At 43.5% G+C, this 16,187-nt stretch overlaps 1 pseudogene; it reads left to right on the forward strand.

The window, feature by feature from the left end:
• The first annotated feature begins 7,132 nt into the window (after positions 1-7,132).
• Positions 7,133-8,371, forward strand: LOC137202742 (thioredoxin-dependent peroxide reductase, mitochondrial pseudogene; annotated as a pseudogene).
• Positions 8,372-16,187: the final 7,816 nt, after the last annotated feature.

The raw sequence follows: 16,187 nt of genomic DNA on the forward strand, positions 1-16,187 counted from the left end.
ATTTCCTGAGTTGTTTCATAGATGCTAGAACCACCACCAAGTGGAAGAAATTAACCGCTTGATGGCCATGAGCACATAGCCTACGGGTGCCTAAGGACTGATAATGTTAACCCCTGTGACACCGGCCTGTTACCTCACCATTCAGAAAATTGTGCACGAGCTGATCATATACACTGGGACTCCACCTCCCTCACCTGGCCTTTAAAATTGCTTTGCTGAAACCAATGGGAAGTTTGAGTGTTTTAAGCACCAGCTGCCCTGGGCTACTCTCTTGCAGCCCTGCGATAAACACTGCATTTTCCTTCACCACAACCCGGTGTCATTAGATTGGCTTTACTGTGCATGGGCAAGCAGATCCAAGTTTGTTTCAGTATCAAGGTGTTAGTTAAGAGTTCCACACAAAAGCAAAGAATATAAGTGAAAGCCACAAGAAGGAGGGAGTTAGGTGGGAGAAGGAACTGAAACAGGAGGGAAGGGGGCAGGGCACAACCTTTAAAAGAATGATGTAGCCATAGGACATGACAAAAACTGGTTAGAACCAACCAGGTCCAAGATGGCAGAAGTTTCGACTTCCAGTGGACCTTGAGCCCCATTATACACTCATCGTAATATATTAGCATATGCTAAATGACACACCCAACAGCGCCATGACAGTTCTGAGGCTAACCATAAAAGGCCAAAAAGTGGGCAGTGGCCCAATTCCTGGAAATCCCCACCCCTTCCCCGAAATAGTTGGAATAATCCTCCCACTCATTAGCCTATGAAATTACCCAGTCCATAAAAACTAACCACCCCCATATTTCAGGGCCTCTCGCCTTCCACACTCTGTCTCTGGAGTGTGTTTCTCTCTAGCTAAGTCCACTTCTTACCTATTACTTTGTCTCTCACTGAATTCTTTCTGCCATGAGACATCAAGAACCTGAGCTTCATTAAGTCCTGAGACCAGGTGTGTGATCTCAAAAACCCGTGGGTTCAAGTCCCAATCTGGGTTGCACGGTTTCAGAGCTGGCCCTGTGACCTAAGTGTGGCTGGAGCTCAATAGCAAAGGTCATGACAGACCTTGCTGGGCTTGCTACAGAACACAAGTTCACGTACCCAATGCATGGTGAGGCCAAACACACCAAAATGTTGGAGTTTGGAGCAAAGAAAGGTTTATTGCAGGGCCAAGCAAGGAGAACAGGTGGCCAGATGGTTTGGGGGAGAAATTTTTATAGGCAAAATTTGGGGTGAGGCTACAGGGTGTGACTTTCTTCTGATTGGTTGGTGGTGAGGTAACAGGGCGGTGCCATCCTCCACCTGGGTGGGGGCCTTAGTTCCTGCAGAAGAGCTCAAAGGTATTATTATTTTTTAAATTAATTAATTAATTAATTTTTTGCTGCATTTGGGTCTTCGTTTCCGTGCACGGGCTTTCTCTAGTTGTAGCGAGCGGGGGCTACTCTTCGTTGCGGTGCGCAGGCTTCTCATTGCGGTGGCTTCTCTTTTTGCGGAGCACGGGCTCTAGGACTGCGGGCTTCAGTAGTTGTGGCTTGTGGGCTCTAGAGCACAGGCTCAGTAGTTGTGGCGCACGGGCTTAGCTGCTCCATGGCACGTGGGATCTTCCCGGACCAGGGATCGAACCCGTGTCCGTGTCCCCTGCATCGGCAGGCGGATTCTTAACCACTGCGCCATCAGGGAAGCCTCGAAGGTATTATTATGTATATTCCTTGGGGAGGAACAAGGACCCTGCTCCAAGGTTGCACTATTGTTTCTTCACTGCTCTCCCTTTTTTCTGCATTCCCTCCCTTCCCTGATTAGCAACTGTTTGAACCTGCCTTTTGGAACTTAGGGAAGTTTGTGAATGAAGCCTGTTTTCTACAAATAAGAAACTGGGGACACAGAAAGGATTTGTACCAGGGAGGGCCCCACAGGGTCCTGCTCGGTTTCAGGCTTTGCTTCTAGGCTAGGGTGATGAGTAACCATTTTATCCTAAGGGCAATAGGAAAAGCCAGAGGCTTCTCTTTACATTTGAAAAGGCTTACTCTGACTGCTCTTGAAAGATGGCTGGATGAGAGAGTGTGGAATCAGGAAGACGATTTACGAGGCTACTGTACTAGTTGCAGAGAGTGATGATAATAGTTTGGGCCAGAGAGGTGTCACAGAAGATGGAAAGAAGTAGATGGAATCAAGACTGAGAAATAAAACATGGCCTGACATATCAGTAAACAAAGGATGTCACAGTCATCAGCAATTGCAGCCCTCCAGTGGTGAGCTGGTGAGCCCTGAGGGAACTCAGGAAGGAAACAAAGCATGCCTGCCATCTAGCAGCCCTCAGACTGCAGCCACTCCCCACGGTGAACCTGAGGAAACTCAGGATGAGAAAACGCAGGATACTGGCCCCAGATAGCTGAGGTGCATACCAAAGGAATGATCTCAGTGAGCTCAGACTCTTGCATCTTCCCAGACACAGAAAAGCGCTAAATTCCTTAACTTGAGATGTATAGTTTTCTTTTATTAACAGTAATCTTTTTTTTTTCCTGCTGAAACGGTGCACCTCAGATTTGGACTTGAACCCCCATACCGGGTCTCGAACCCAGTCTAAACCCAGACTGGGACTTGAACCCACGTGGCCGGGGCTCAAAACCAGCCAGAACCCTGATTGGGACTTGAACCCCCGGTCTTTTAATTAGAATCGTTCACCTGGTGTCTGGACTTACTGAGGCTCAGGTTCTTTGTGTCTCAGCGCAGAAGGAATTCAGCGAGAGACAAAGTGATAGGCAAGAAGTAGGTTTATTAATATAGGACGCTTGTAAGAGATGCAAGCAGGCAGGCGAGGGAGCTCTGCCCTGAGGATTAAGTGGGGTACAATTTTATAGTCAAAGGAAAGAGGGAGGGGAAAATACCACCTTCTTCGAGTAGACAGGAGGCTTACATCACTAGTTCCTCCTTCGTATCAGGCAAGAGAGTGTCTGACCCTATGAGGTCAAACTAGAATTATCATAGCGTTTATCAAATCACTAGAAGGGCGGGGAACTTTTTCTTCCACCTAATGGCCTGGGGCATATCTCCTGCTTTTGTTTATGGCTTTATAGTTAAGCAAGGCTGTTTCCTTCCACGATGTTCCAATAGCTTTCTTGAGGGATCATTAACTTACAGTGGTCTTGCAAAGTTTCCTAGGTTTCCCTATCTATAGTCCCCTACTGGGACTTCTACAGCTACCTGTATAACTGTCCTATTCTATCCCTGTCACTACTACTTGCCCTTTGTTGCAAAACTCCAGTAGGTCCTAGTTCCCACCCTGCCTCCTCAGACCAGTTTTCTCAGGGTTACTTGAGATGCTGCCTCCCGGAATTGAAGTCCTTAGCATGTCCCCTGAATAAAACATAACTCTCAACTTTTAGGTTGTGAATATGTTTCTTAGTCGCCCAGATATATTTGGAGTGGGATGGATCACGTTGGTGATAGATTCCATGGGAGCAATTGGGGGAAAATGTCATTGAGGGAGAAAAAAACGGCTAGATGATGCGAGGTTTCTGGTTTGAACATCTGAATGGTGATATGGGGAGCAGTGAAGAAAAGCAGAGTTAGAGGAAAAGGTATGGAATTTGTATATTTTAATTTTGAGATCTCAGTTATATAAATTGAGAAGGAGGAGGTGAACTATGTAAGCCTTGGACTGAGAAAAGTGTTCTTGGTTAGAAATAGAAATTTGAGACTCGTTGAAATATGCAATGAACTGGAGCTGGCTTGAACAGGCTTGTGAGAGCTGTTTGTTAATTTTTCATGAATTCTGTGAGCCGGTTATTAAATGCAGCCATTAAAAAAAAATAAAATCGGGGACTTCCCTGGTAGCACAGTGGTTAAGAATCCGCCTGCTAATGCAGGGGACACAGGTTCCATCCCTGGTCTGGGAAGATCCCACATGCCGCGGAGCATCTAAGCCCATGCCTCACAATGACTGAGCCCTCGTGCCACAATTACTGAAGCCCCTGCGCCTAGATCCTGTGCTCCGCAACAAGAGAAGCCACCGCAATGAGAAGCCTGCGCACCGCAACGAAGAGTAGCCCCGGCTCGCTGCAACTAGAGAAAGCCCGTACACAGCAAAGAAGACCCAACGCAGCCAAAAATAAATAAATACATTTTTAAAAAAATAATTAAAAAATTAAAAAAATAAAATTGTACAAATATAATTTAAATAAATTATATTAAAAACAAAAGTTAAAAAGTACTCAAAACTCATCACTTTCTAATTATTTTACTACCTTTTTGTATTAGTTTGCTAGGACTGCCATAACAAAAATGCTAAAATAGTTTAAGCAACAGAAATTTATTCTGTTCTGGAGGCAATCGAAGAGCAAGGTGTCAACAGGTTGGGTTTTGACAGCGGCCTCTGTCTTTCGCCTGAAGGTGGCTGCCTTCTTCTGTGCCCTCACACCAGATTTTTATCTGTGTGCCTGCACCTCTGTGTCCGAATTTCCTCTTTTTTTTTTTAGACCACGCCTCTCAGCCCACAGGATCTTAGCTCCTCAACCAGGGACTGAACCCGGGTCCTTAGCAGTGAAAGCATGGAGTTCCAACCACTGGACCTCCAGGGCATTCCTAAATTTCCTCTTCTTATACTGACACCAGTCAGCTTGGATTTGGGCCCACACTAGTGGCCTCATTTTAACTTAATTATTTCTTTTAAGGCCCTATCCCCAATACAGGTACATTCTGAGGTACTGGGAGTTAGGGCTTCAACTTATGAATTTGGGGGGTACACAATTCAGCCCTTAACAAAACTGAAATTATTGGGTTGGCCAAAAATTCATTCGGGTTTTTCTGGCCAACCCAATATTTATCTCTATTGTATCTGTATGGTGGAAACATAACATTGTGAGTTGCCAGCCTGCAATCAGCCATGGTGGGAATTTACACCAGAAAAATCAGTATACGCTAAAAAGGAGGGCCTTTTGTTCTCTCTGGAGAGCCTGCTGTTAAACATTTACCTGCATATCACTGCTATCAATGTTATTTAGTTTTTAGAGTATAATTTGAATGTGACAAATGCACGCACACACACACACACGCACACACACTCCTTTTGTTGACGTGCTGCAAATTATGGCTGATAGAGATACAAAGAAAGCCTTCCTAGGGAATTCCCTGGCGATCCAGTGGTTAGGACTCAGTGGTTTTACTGCCAAGGGCCCAGGTTCGATCCCTGGTCTGGGAACTAAGATCCCACAAGCTGCACGGCGAGAGCCAAAAGAAAAAAAAGGTCTTCTATCTATCACTGATTTTGCAAGGACAGGCATATCGAGATGCTTTCCACTGAGTCACAGAAACTCTGACCAAATGGTATTAAAGGACATCTCCTAAGGATCATCTCATTTACCATCTCACATTAAACTGAATCCAAGCGTAGTGGAGTATGCTGGAAAAGAAGGTTCCTTGCTCTGCCTGAGATAGGAGATAGATGGGCCCCTGGGCTGGACAGCTGGGGCTTGTCAAGTGGAGTAAAACTGAAGCTTTGTTCTCACCCAGACACTCCAAGGACAAAGCTAGTGGCAGAAGCTCAGCTCTGCTAAAGTAAAGAGATAAAGGCGCTCACTCCTGAGGTCAAGGAAGACTTCCCTGTCTGCACATGCGCAGGAAGGCTCCTTGGGGGTCAAAAAGGGAGGGGGCCCCCACTCCGTAATAAGTGTGGACATGCACCCACAGGCCTCTGCCGTGGCATCCATCTTAGCAAAAAGTTGCACACGCATGTTGGGCGCGCATGTATGTTGGGGAGGGTTCTGGGACCAGTCAGGTGTGAAAAAAGAAACGAGATAATTGGCCCAATGTAAACAAAGACCCGGAAGGACTGTCCTATATAAGTGATTTAAATCACTTCTTTACGGTGCTCCTCATTCAGGACTCCCACACTCCTCTCTTGGTGTGTATTTCTGCCTAGCTTCTGACTTAAATAAACAAACTCCTCCCATACATTGTGCTATGTCTCTAATAATAAACTTTGTACCTGTTTTTACAGTTTTTGTCTCCTTGAAACATTCGTGCTTTCAACGGGGGAAAGAGCAGGGGCCACTTTGCTTCTAGCCTCTAGCCCCTAGTGGTCTAGTGGTTGGGATTCCTGGTTTTCATCCAGGCTACTCAGGTTCCATTCCTGGGCTGGGAACTAAGATCTCTCTTCAGGATCGCTGCCCGTTGTCAGCGAGATTATTATGACCTCGGATCTCACTGACCTCCGAGATCATTATGAGAAAGCAGCAGGAAGAAACTCTCTCTGGCTGAATGTGCATGGTTTCACCTAGGTCTCAGATTGCTCTCTGCATGCATCACATGACAACGGGAAGACTCAGCCATAGGGGAAGGCAGTACAGTACGGCGGACTGCAGTCCTGGAGGACATGGCGGAGCGGAAGGACCAGCCAACCTTGAAGCTCAGCTCTAGCTCCCTGTTTCCAGTGGTCTAATGGACATCTCCATGTCCATGGTAGTGGATGTCCCACTACCATTTCAACCTCAGTAAGTCCCAAAGAAATCGATCATCTGCCAAAGCTTCAAGACCAAACCTTTCTGTTCCTTTCCTTGCCAGTATTATTTCCCCAGGAACACTAGATTCAGGCAAACCTTGGGAATATTCCTCTTCTCCATACGCTGTGTCCATCCAGTTGCTGAGTCCTGTTGAACTTTCCTCTCCACCCCCCCTCCTTACCCCAGATTCTTCCACCTTCAATGAATCATTATACATCCATATATATATATATATATATATATATATGTATTCATATATATGTAGTTACTCTGAATTTTCTATTTTAAGAATTTAGCATCTTAAAATGTATTGAATTCCTCTACTTCTCTATCCAATAGGCAGACTATTCTATTACTAGAATAGAATAAAAAGATAGCAGGATAAATTATATACATAGAAAAATCAATAGTTATGACAGTGTGGTACTAGAGCAGAAAGAGCTATATATAGGTCAATGGAAAATAATAGTCCAGGGTTTTTTATATATATATATATATATATGTAAAATGGCATTTCAAATCAGTAGGTAAGGATGGGATTAATCATTTCTTTAAGGCGACACTGTATAAACAAAGTGAAAAGACAAACTAGGAAAACATTTTCAGTATTTATAAAAGACAAAAAGTTAATGTAGACCCTGAAGATGGTGGCCGTGGTGGGAAGGTTGTTCTGGACTTCGCTTGTGCGACAAGTGAGTGCCATTCCTTGGGGCATTTCTGCCTCTGCAGCCCTTAGGCCTGCTGCTTCTCGAAGAACGTGCTTGACAAATGCACGGTGGTCTGGTTCTGCTCAAGCAAAATTCGCCTTTAGCACCAGTTCCTCATGCCATGCCCCTGCCGTCACCCAGCATGCGCCCTATTTTAAGGGTACAGCTGTTGTCAATGGAGAGTTCAAAGAAATAAGCCTTGATGACTTTAAGGGGAAATATTTAGGGCTCTTCTTCTATCCTTTGGATTTCACCTTTGTGTGTCCTACAGAAATTATTGCTTTCAGTGACAAAGCCAATGAATTTCACGATGTGAACTGTGAAGTCGTTGCAGTGTCAGTGGATTCCCACTTCACCCACCTGGCCTGGACAAACACACCAAGGAAGAATGGCGGTTTGGGCCACATGCACATCACACTCTTGTCAGATTTGACTAAACAGATTTCCCGAGACTATGGTGTGCTGTTAGAAGGTCCCGGCCTTGCACTACGAGGTCTCTTCATAATTGACCCCAACGGAGTCATCAAGCATTTGAGCGTCAATGATCTCCCAGTGGGCCGAAGCGTGGAAGAGACCCTCCGCTTGGTGAAGGCATTCCAGTTTGTAGAAACCTATGGAGAAGTCTGCCCAGCCAACTGGACACCAGATTCTCCTACAATCAAGCCCCATCCGACTGCTTCCAAAGAATATTTTGAGAAGGTAAATCAGTAGACCATCCCATGTGCACCTGCAGCTTCCCACACCAGAAGAGAACCACAGCTGGAACTCACTTTTAGCATTTCAGAGATTATTATTTATAGAAGGCAAAAAACACAATTATGCTTGTATTCGTAAATATTACTCTAAATGTTTTGTTTTTGTAACATTGACCAAGGCTTTTAAAATGTGGTTAGTTACTAACGTAAGGAGTCCTTTATTAGCAGTGTATGGACGGATGGCTAGTTGCTATAGAATGTGCAGTTCCCCTATTTCTTGGATCATGTCTTCAAAGGGAAAAGGAAACAACTCTTCTTTACCAGCCTTACTTGAACCTTTGTGTACACTAGAGTAGTGTGACAGGCATCAAAAGCTTCTGATCAAGGGTCCTGAAATTTTCTTCTTGAGTTTCTTTGTATTAAACTGAATTTTCTTTTAAGATCATAGTTTTAAGTTGTTAGCATCAGTGGTCTAGTTTAACACTTGCAGGACTTCCCCGGTGGTCCTGTGGTTAAGACTCTGTGCTCCCATGCAGGGGGTGTGGGTTCGATCCCTGGTCAGGGAACTAAGATCCCACATACCATACAGTGCGGCCAGGAAAAAAAACAAAAAACAAAAAACACTTGCAATGAATGTGTATGTGATTGAAGCAGATGTGAATCATGTTTTTTAAAAAACCATCTACAGTGGCCAAGTGACTTAACTGATCATGCATGTTCCCCAGTCCTGAGATATATACTTTATATAATTATTTTGTTAGCTGACTTAGTGCCTACATACATTTCTAATATTTATTGGGCATAATTATAAAGGATAATTATTGAATCCAGGGATTGCATTTTGAATTTGAATCATTCATGCATTTGAATCATTGTAATTATTTTATTTCCTGAAGTGTTCAATGTAAAAAAATAAAAAATAAACATTTTAAAATACAAACAAAAAAGTTAATGTATATGTGTGGTCGTTTTAATACATGCCCATGAGGAATTCCCTGGCAGTCCAGTGGTTAGTACTCCATGTTTCCACTGCCAGGGGCCTGGGTTTGATCCGTGGTCGGGCAACGAAGTTTCCGCAGGCTGCGCTTGGTGCGGCCAAAAAAACAAACAAAACAAAACAAACAACGAAAAAACCCACACCCACGAATTCTTTGATACTCTTCTCTTCAAGAGGTGGAGCCTATTTTCCCTCTACTTAAGTGTGGGCTGCACTTAGTGACTAGCTGCTAAAAATAGAATAAAGTGGAAGTGATCTGTGTGACTAAAAGGCACAGTGGCTTCCACCATGGTCTCCTTCTCTCCTGGGGGAAGCCAGCTGCCTAATTGTGAGCACACTCAAGCAGTCCTGTGGAGAAGCCCATATGGCAGGGAACAGTCCTGCTAACAGCCATGTCACTGAACCATCTCCAGGCCCAGTCAATCCATCAGATAACTGTAGCCCAAGCTAAGATACTTTTAGATTCCTGATTCACAGAAACTGGGATAATAAATGTTTTAAGCTACTAAGTTTTGAGATAATTTGTTATAATCAACTAAGAATTGCATTTGGCCACAACATAGATCCCCCAAACCCAGAGGCTTAACCAGTTTTCCCCTTTATATAAAATAAGTCTGGAGACAGGCAGTTCAGTGGTGATATGATAGCTTCATGATATTTTCTGTATCATAGGCTGCTTTCTACTTACGTTCTGGCATCTTAGCATGTGGCTCATATTCTCTGGGTCCTCTCACAGCCCCATGTGGTTGCTGGAACTCCTGCCATCACATTTCTACTTTACAGAGGAAGTAAGACAAAGGGGAGGAGGAAAAAGGGACATTCTAGAAGTTTCACTAACTGACGTATCAGCAGTGAATGGAGGTTGAGAAATATATATATATTTTAAAGCTGGGCACAGTGTTGCCCCAATAATATAAAAGTTCTGTTAGCTCAAGAATGAGAAGACAAAAAAATTCAATTAAAAAATAAGCTAAGAGTTTAAACAGACAGTTCCTCAAAGAAGATATACAAATGGCCAATGAAAACAAAAAAAGATGCTTACCATCTTTAGCCATCAGGGAAATGCAAATCAAAACCACAATGAAATACCACTTCATATCCACGAGGACAGCCATAATCAAAAACAGGTAATATCAAATGTTGGGCAGGATACGGAGAAATTAGAATCCTCAAACACTGCTGGTGGAAATGTAATGTGGGGCAGCCCTTTGGAAGACAGTCTGGCAGTTTCTCAAAGGATAAATATAGAGTTACCATATGATCCACTTACAATTCCACTTGTAAGGAAAAAATTGCCAATAAACTAGTTGAAATATATGAGGTCTGGTTCTATTTGTAACATTTTATTTCAGGCTCCTAGCAAAGTGCCTGATACCTAGTAAGCACTCAATATTCATAGTTGAATAAATGAATATGTTGAAACTGTGAGTATTTTAGAATGAAATCTTCACACGGCAAAGAATCATGTCCTCCTTTGGAATCCATTCATTACTGTATAGAATTCAATATCTTGATACTAAAAGTATTATATTTTTATTGATACTATTTGGAAATGGAAATGGAAATATTCGGCCACACAAAAATTTGTACATGAACGTTCATAGTAGCATTATTCGTAATAGCCAAAAAATGGAAAGAACAAAATGTCTCTCAACTGACGAATGAAGAAATAAAAAAAATGTGGTATAAACCATACAATGGAATATTGTTCAGCAATTAAGAGGGATGAAGTACTGATACATGCTACAACACAGATGAACTTTGAAAACATAATGCTAAGTGAAAGAAGCCAGACGCAAAGGACCACATGTTGTATAACTTCATTTATATAAACTGTTTAAAAACAGTTCTGTTGGTGAGAAAGACGGGAAGAATGAATATCAGGTAAGAAACTGGCTGTTTCCACCACAGTTAATATTCAGATCATATAAAGCTCCTATGAATCAATTTTAAAAATTAATGACTTAGCAGGAACATGAAGAAGGACATGAAAAGGCATTTTGTAAAATAAATACAAATACATAGACATATAAAAAAAACCCTCACCAACAATCAAAAATGCAAATTAAAATAATTTTCTGGTTATTTGATAATAGCTATTATTAAAAAGACAAGAAAAACAAATGTTGGTGAGGATGTGGAGAAAAGGGAATCCTCACACACTGTTGGTGGGAATGTAAATTGGTGCAGCCACTATGGAGAACAGTATGGAGATTCCTCAAAAAAATTAAAAATAGAACTACCATATGATTCAGCAATTCCACTTCTAGGTATTTATCTGAAGAAAACAAAAGTACCAATTCAAATGATATGTGCACCCCTGTGTTCATTGCAGCACTATTTACAATAGGTAGATATGGAAGTAACGTAAGTGTCCATCCATAGATGAATGGATAAAGAAGATGTGTGTGTGTGTCTGTGTGTGTGTGTGTGTGTGTGTGTGTCTGTGTGTAGTGGAATATTACTTGGCCATAAAAAAGAATGAAATCTTCCATTTGTGGCAACATGGATGGACTTAGGGGATATTACGCTAAGTCAGACAGAGAAAAACACTACCACATGATTTCAATTTTATGTGGAATCTAAAAACCAAAACAAATGAAGAACCAAAACAGAAGCTGACTCATAGATACAGAGAAAAAACTGGTAGTTGCCAGAGGGGCAGGGGATGGAGGGATGGGTAAAACAGATGAAGGGGATTGAGAGGTACAAACTTCCAGCTATAAAATAAATCATGAGGATATAATGTACACATAGGGAATATAGTCAATATTGTACAACTTTGTATGCTGACAGATGGTAACTCGTCTTATTGGGGTGGTCATTTCATAATGTATAAAAACATCAAATCACTATGTTGCATACCTGAAACGAATATAATATTGCATGTTAATTATAACTTTAAAAATGACATAATAAACTAACCTCCCTGAAAAAAATAATATCGACATATCTATTTTTCAGTCTATTAAGACTGGTAAAGATAAGTACATACACTTTGAACCAGAAACTGCACCTCCTAAGAATGTATTCCACAGAGCCATGTTACTCAAAATGCGGTCCATGGACCAGCAGAATTGGTATCACTTTAAGGGGTCGGAATCTACATTTTAATGAGCTCCTCAGGCAATTCCTATGCACAGTAAAATTTGAGAAGTACTGCTACAGAGTACTCACACCTAAGAGCAAAGATATATCTATGAGGATTTCTATTGCAGGATTGTTTATAATGTTGATAATTTTCTTTAAAGTTAATACACCTCGGGCTTCCCTGCTGGCGCAGTGGTTGAGAATCTGCCTGCCAATTCAGGGGACACAGTTTCGAGCCCTGGTCTGGGAAGATCCCACATGCCGCGGAGCAACTAGGCCCGTGAGCCACAAGTAATGAGCCTGCGCGTCTGGAGCTTGTGCTCCACAACAAGAGAGGCCGCGACAGTGAGAGGCCCGCGCACCACGATGAAGAGTGACCCCCGCTCGCCGCAACTAGAGAAAGCCCACGCACAGAAACAAAGACCCAACACAGCCACAAATAAATAAAATTAAAAAAAAAAAAAGGTTAATACTCCTCAACAGAAAACAGTTAAAAAATTACCATATAGCTATATAATGGAAGACTTAGAAAACTATAAACAAAGAGGTAGATAAATGTTTAGTAATATGAAAGATGTCTAAGACATATTGTTAAATGAAAATAATCCAGATGTATGTACGATGGATACCATTTTTGTCTTTTAAAAATCTATATATTAATGAGAGTGGTGCTGAGGGGGATCATGGACTTTTATGTTCCTCTATACACACATCTCTACTATTGCGTTTTTTTTTTTTTTTTTTTTTTTTTTTTGCGGTACGCGGGCCTCTCACTGTTGTGGCCTCTCCCGTTGCGGAGCACAGGCTCCAGACGCGCAGGCTCAGTGGCCATGGCTCACGGGCCCAGCTGCTCCGCAGCATGTGGGATCTTCCCGGACCGGCGCACGAACCCGTGTCCCCTGCATCGGCAGGCGGACTCTCAACCACTGCGCCACCAAGGAAGCCCTATTTGCATTTTTATTTTAATTAAATAGTACTTTTGTAATCGAAGGAGATGTTCTCTAGACCAGGCACTGGGGGAAGGATGTCACTGAGAAGGACGTGGAGTTTCTAGCTCTCATTACACGGCATCGATTCAGTCCTTGTCAACAAAACAAAATAAAATCTCCAGCGGCTCCTTACAGCTTTTGGGATAAAGTCCAACCGTCTGTTGCTCCTCCCTCATGCCCCTGAGTGCACCTCCGCTCCCTCCAGCAGAACCCCTGCCTTCCTTCCACTGACACTGAGCTCTTTCTCCTCCAAGACTTAACACCGGCGCCTCTTCTGTCTAGAGTCTCTGCCCTGAACATGTGATATTATGTGCACATGTGTATTATAAGATTATCCCCTGGCTCCCACGTACCAAAAAGAAAAAAAAAAAAAATTTCAACAAGATTATCCCCTGGCACTTCGTAAAAGCCCTGTAAGTGCTGGGTTTCATTATTATAACATATTTCTCATTATATTGAATTACTTGTCCACTAACCCTATCCCTGGACTGTAAGCCCCCTGAAGACAAGGCCTGTGTTTTACTGTCCTTGAGTGCCCAGCCAGTCCAGCTGGGCAGAGAGTAAGTGCTTAACAAAAGCATGCTAAATGATCCCTCCCTTTCCTCTGCGCCAAGGAAGAAAATCACATCCTTTCTCTCTGACTACCTCAAACCACCTGGATGTTCCCCTTCTCCACACTCCAGCAATGTGATAACTCCTTTGCAAAGCACTTCTAGCCCTTCAGAAAGCTTTCCTATCTACTCTTTTTTTTCCCCATTAATTAATTAATTTATTTATTTTTGGCTACATTGGGTCTTCGTTGCTGCGCACAGGCTTTCTCTAGTTGCTGTGAGCGGGGGCTACTCTTCGTTGCGGTAAGCGGGTTTCTCATTGCAGTGACTTCTCTTGTTGCAGAGTATGGGCTCTAGGCACGTGGAATTCAGTAGTTGTAGCTCGCAGGCTCAGTAGTTGTGGTGCATGGGCTTAGTTGCTCCGTGGCATGTGGGATCTTCCTGAACCAGGGCTCGAACCCGTGTCCCTGCATTGGTAGGCGTATTCTTAACCACTGCGCCACCAGGGAAGTCCCCTATTTACTCTTTTTTATTCCTCACAACAACCCCAGGACCGAGGAAACAGGCAAGGGGTGGGTGGGAGATGTTTACGAGGGTTAACTAAGTGAAGGCGGTAACTCACACTCTTTTAAGTGTCCAGCAGTCTTTTGAGGTGGACATGTTTATCCCCATTTCAAAAATGTGAGAATGAAACCTCAGTAAAATGATATAACCTGCTGAGGAACACGCAGCTATTAAGTGGTGGAGTGCGTTTGGAACCTGCTCTCTCTGACTTTAAAACCCCAGCTAGTTCCATGATACCAAGTGAACAGATTTGTCTGTGAACGATATTAGCCAAGCCAGACAAGGCAGGAGGTAGTATTTCCCGATTTTCAACTCAACACATCTGTCATCAGACCACTTTTCCTGTTGTATAGTCTGTAACGCAAACGTTAACAATTAATCACATGACATGTTACCTTGTGACCTAATTGTTTTATTTACATTAGATTCTACAGGATTGGTAATATCCCCCTTCCCCCATGCAGGAATATTAGCTTCGCTAAGCCTTAATTTCCTCTTCTCCCAAATATCTATCCCACAGGACTGATGTGGAGATTCAATAGCACTCGCAAAGGCATCTCACACAATGTCTGGCAGAAATATCTGGCACAATGTCCCTCCAGAAATATTTGTTGCATCTCAACCTCTCTTTTCCATCTCCTTCAACAAGTCACACAGGCTTGAGTGCCTGGGTGTGGCTGTACCAATTCTTGTTGATTATTTATATGACAGTGCTGGATGAGGATTATTTTAGTGGGCTCCTGCTGGATTTTCTCCCTTTATATCCCACAGAAGGTTTGCATCAAAAGATGAGGATGGAAATGGTCCCAAGCTGGGTTTAGCAATCGATACAGTGCTTCAGCATACATCACACTCTTACTCCATCCCTGTCAGCTGGTATAGTTAAACTTATTTTATAGATGAGAAAGTGGGGTCTTAGGTAACTTGCTAGCGAATTACAGATCTGTCAAGACTCCAAAACAGGCTTTTTTTTTTTTTTTGGCTTCGCTGCGTAACTTGTGGGATCTTAGTTCCCTGACCAGGGTTCGAACCCAGGCCACAGCAGTGAAAGTGCTGAGTCCTAACCACTGGACGGCCAGGGAATTCCCAACAATCCAGGTCTTAAGATACATCGGGCCTGGGCTCCTTCCACTCCAGGAAGCCACCTGCCAGAGGTCTACCTGAAAATAATTATTGGGTGGGACCAATAATTATTGGTGGGGGAACCAGACCAAATACCATTTGGTAGGTATTTCTTTCCTTTCTTTTTTTTTTTTTTCTCTTTATAGTCCCTGAGCCTCTCCTTGTCCCATCATGAGGTCTTAATTTATTTTATTTACTTTTGCTGTGTTGGGTCTTTGTTTCTGTGCCAGGACTTTGTCTAGTTGTGGCAAGTGGGGGCCACTCTTCATCACGGTGTGCGGGCCTCTCACTGTCGCGGCCTCTCTTGTTGCGGAGCTCCAGATGTGCAGGCTCAGTAGTTGTGGCTCACGGGCCCAGTTGCTCCGCGGCATGTGGGATCTTCCCAGACCAGGGCTCGAACCCGTGTCCCCTGCATTAGCAGGCAGATTCCCCACCACTGCGCCACCAGGGAAGCCCCCTCTTTTTTTTTTTTATATAAGTTTATTTATTTACTTATTTTGGCTGCAGTGGGTCTTCGTTGCTGCGCATGGGCTTTCTCTAGTTGTGGTGAGAGGGGGCTACTCTTGTTGGGTGTGCGGGCTTCTCATTGCGGTGGCTTCTTTTGTTGGGAGCACCGACTCTAGGCGCGCAGGCTTCAGTAGTTGTGGTACTTAGGTTTCAGTAGTTATGGCTCGCGGGGGTCTAGAGGGCAGGCTCAGTAGCTGTGGTGCACGGAACGTAGGATTTCCCTGGACCAGGGCTCGAACCCGTGCCCCCTGCATTGTCAGGTGGATTCTTAACCACTGCGCCACCCACCACTTGGTATTTCTTGCCCTTCTTCCCCACCTTTTGCTTCAGGGAATCAGTTTCTTTTGAATTCACAGTACTTCTGCATTGAGGTTGTCCGGTTCCTTTAAGGTCTCGCATGATGCAATGGCTAGCCCGCCCCTGTCCCGCCCCTCAGCTCTACTAAGCCACGCCCACTGGCTTTTTCAGCGGGCC

The sequence above is a fragment of the Pseudorca crassidens genome, chromosome 11, assembly GCF_039906515.1.
Source record: "Pseudorca crassidens isolate mPseCra1 chromosome 11, mPseCra1.hap1, whole genome shotgun sequence".
NCBI lineage: Eukaryota > Metazoa > Chordata > Mammalia > Artiodactyla > Delphinidae > Pseudorca > Pseudorca crassidens.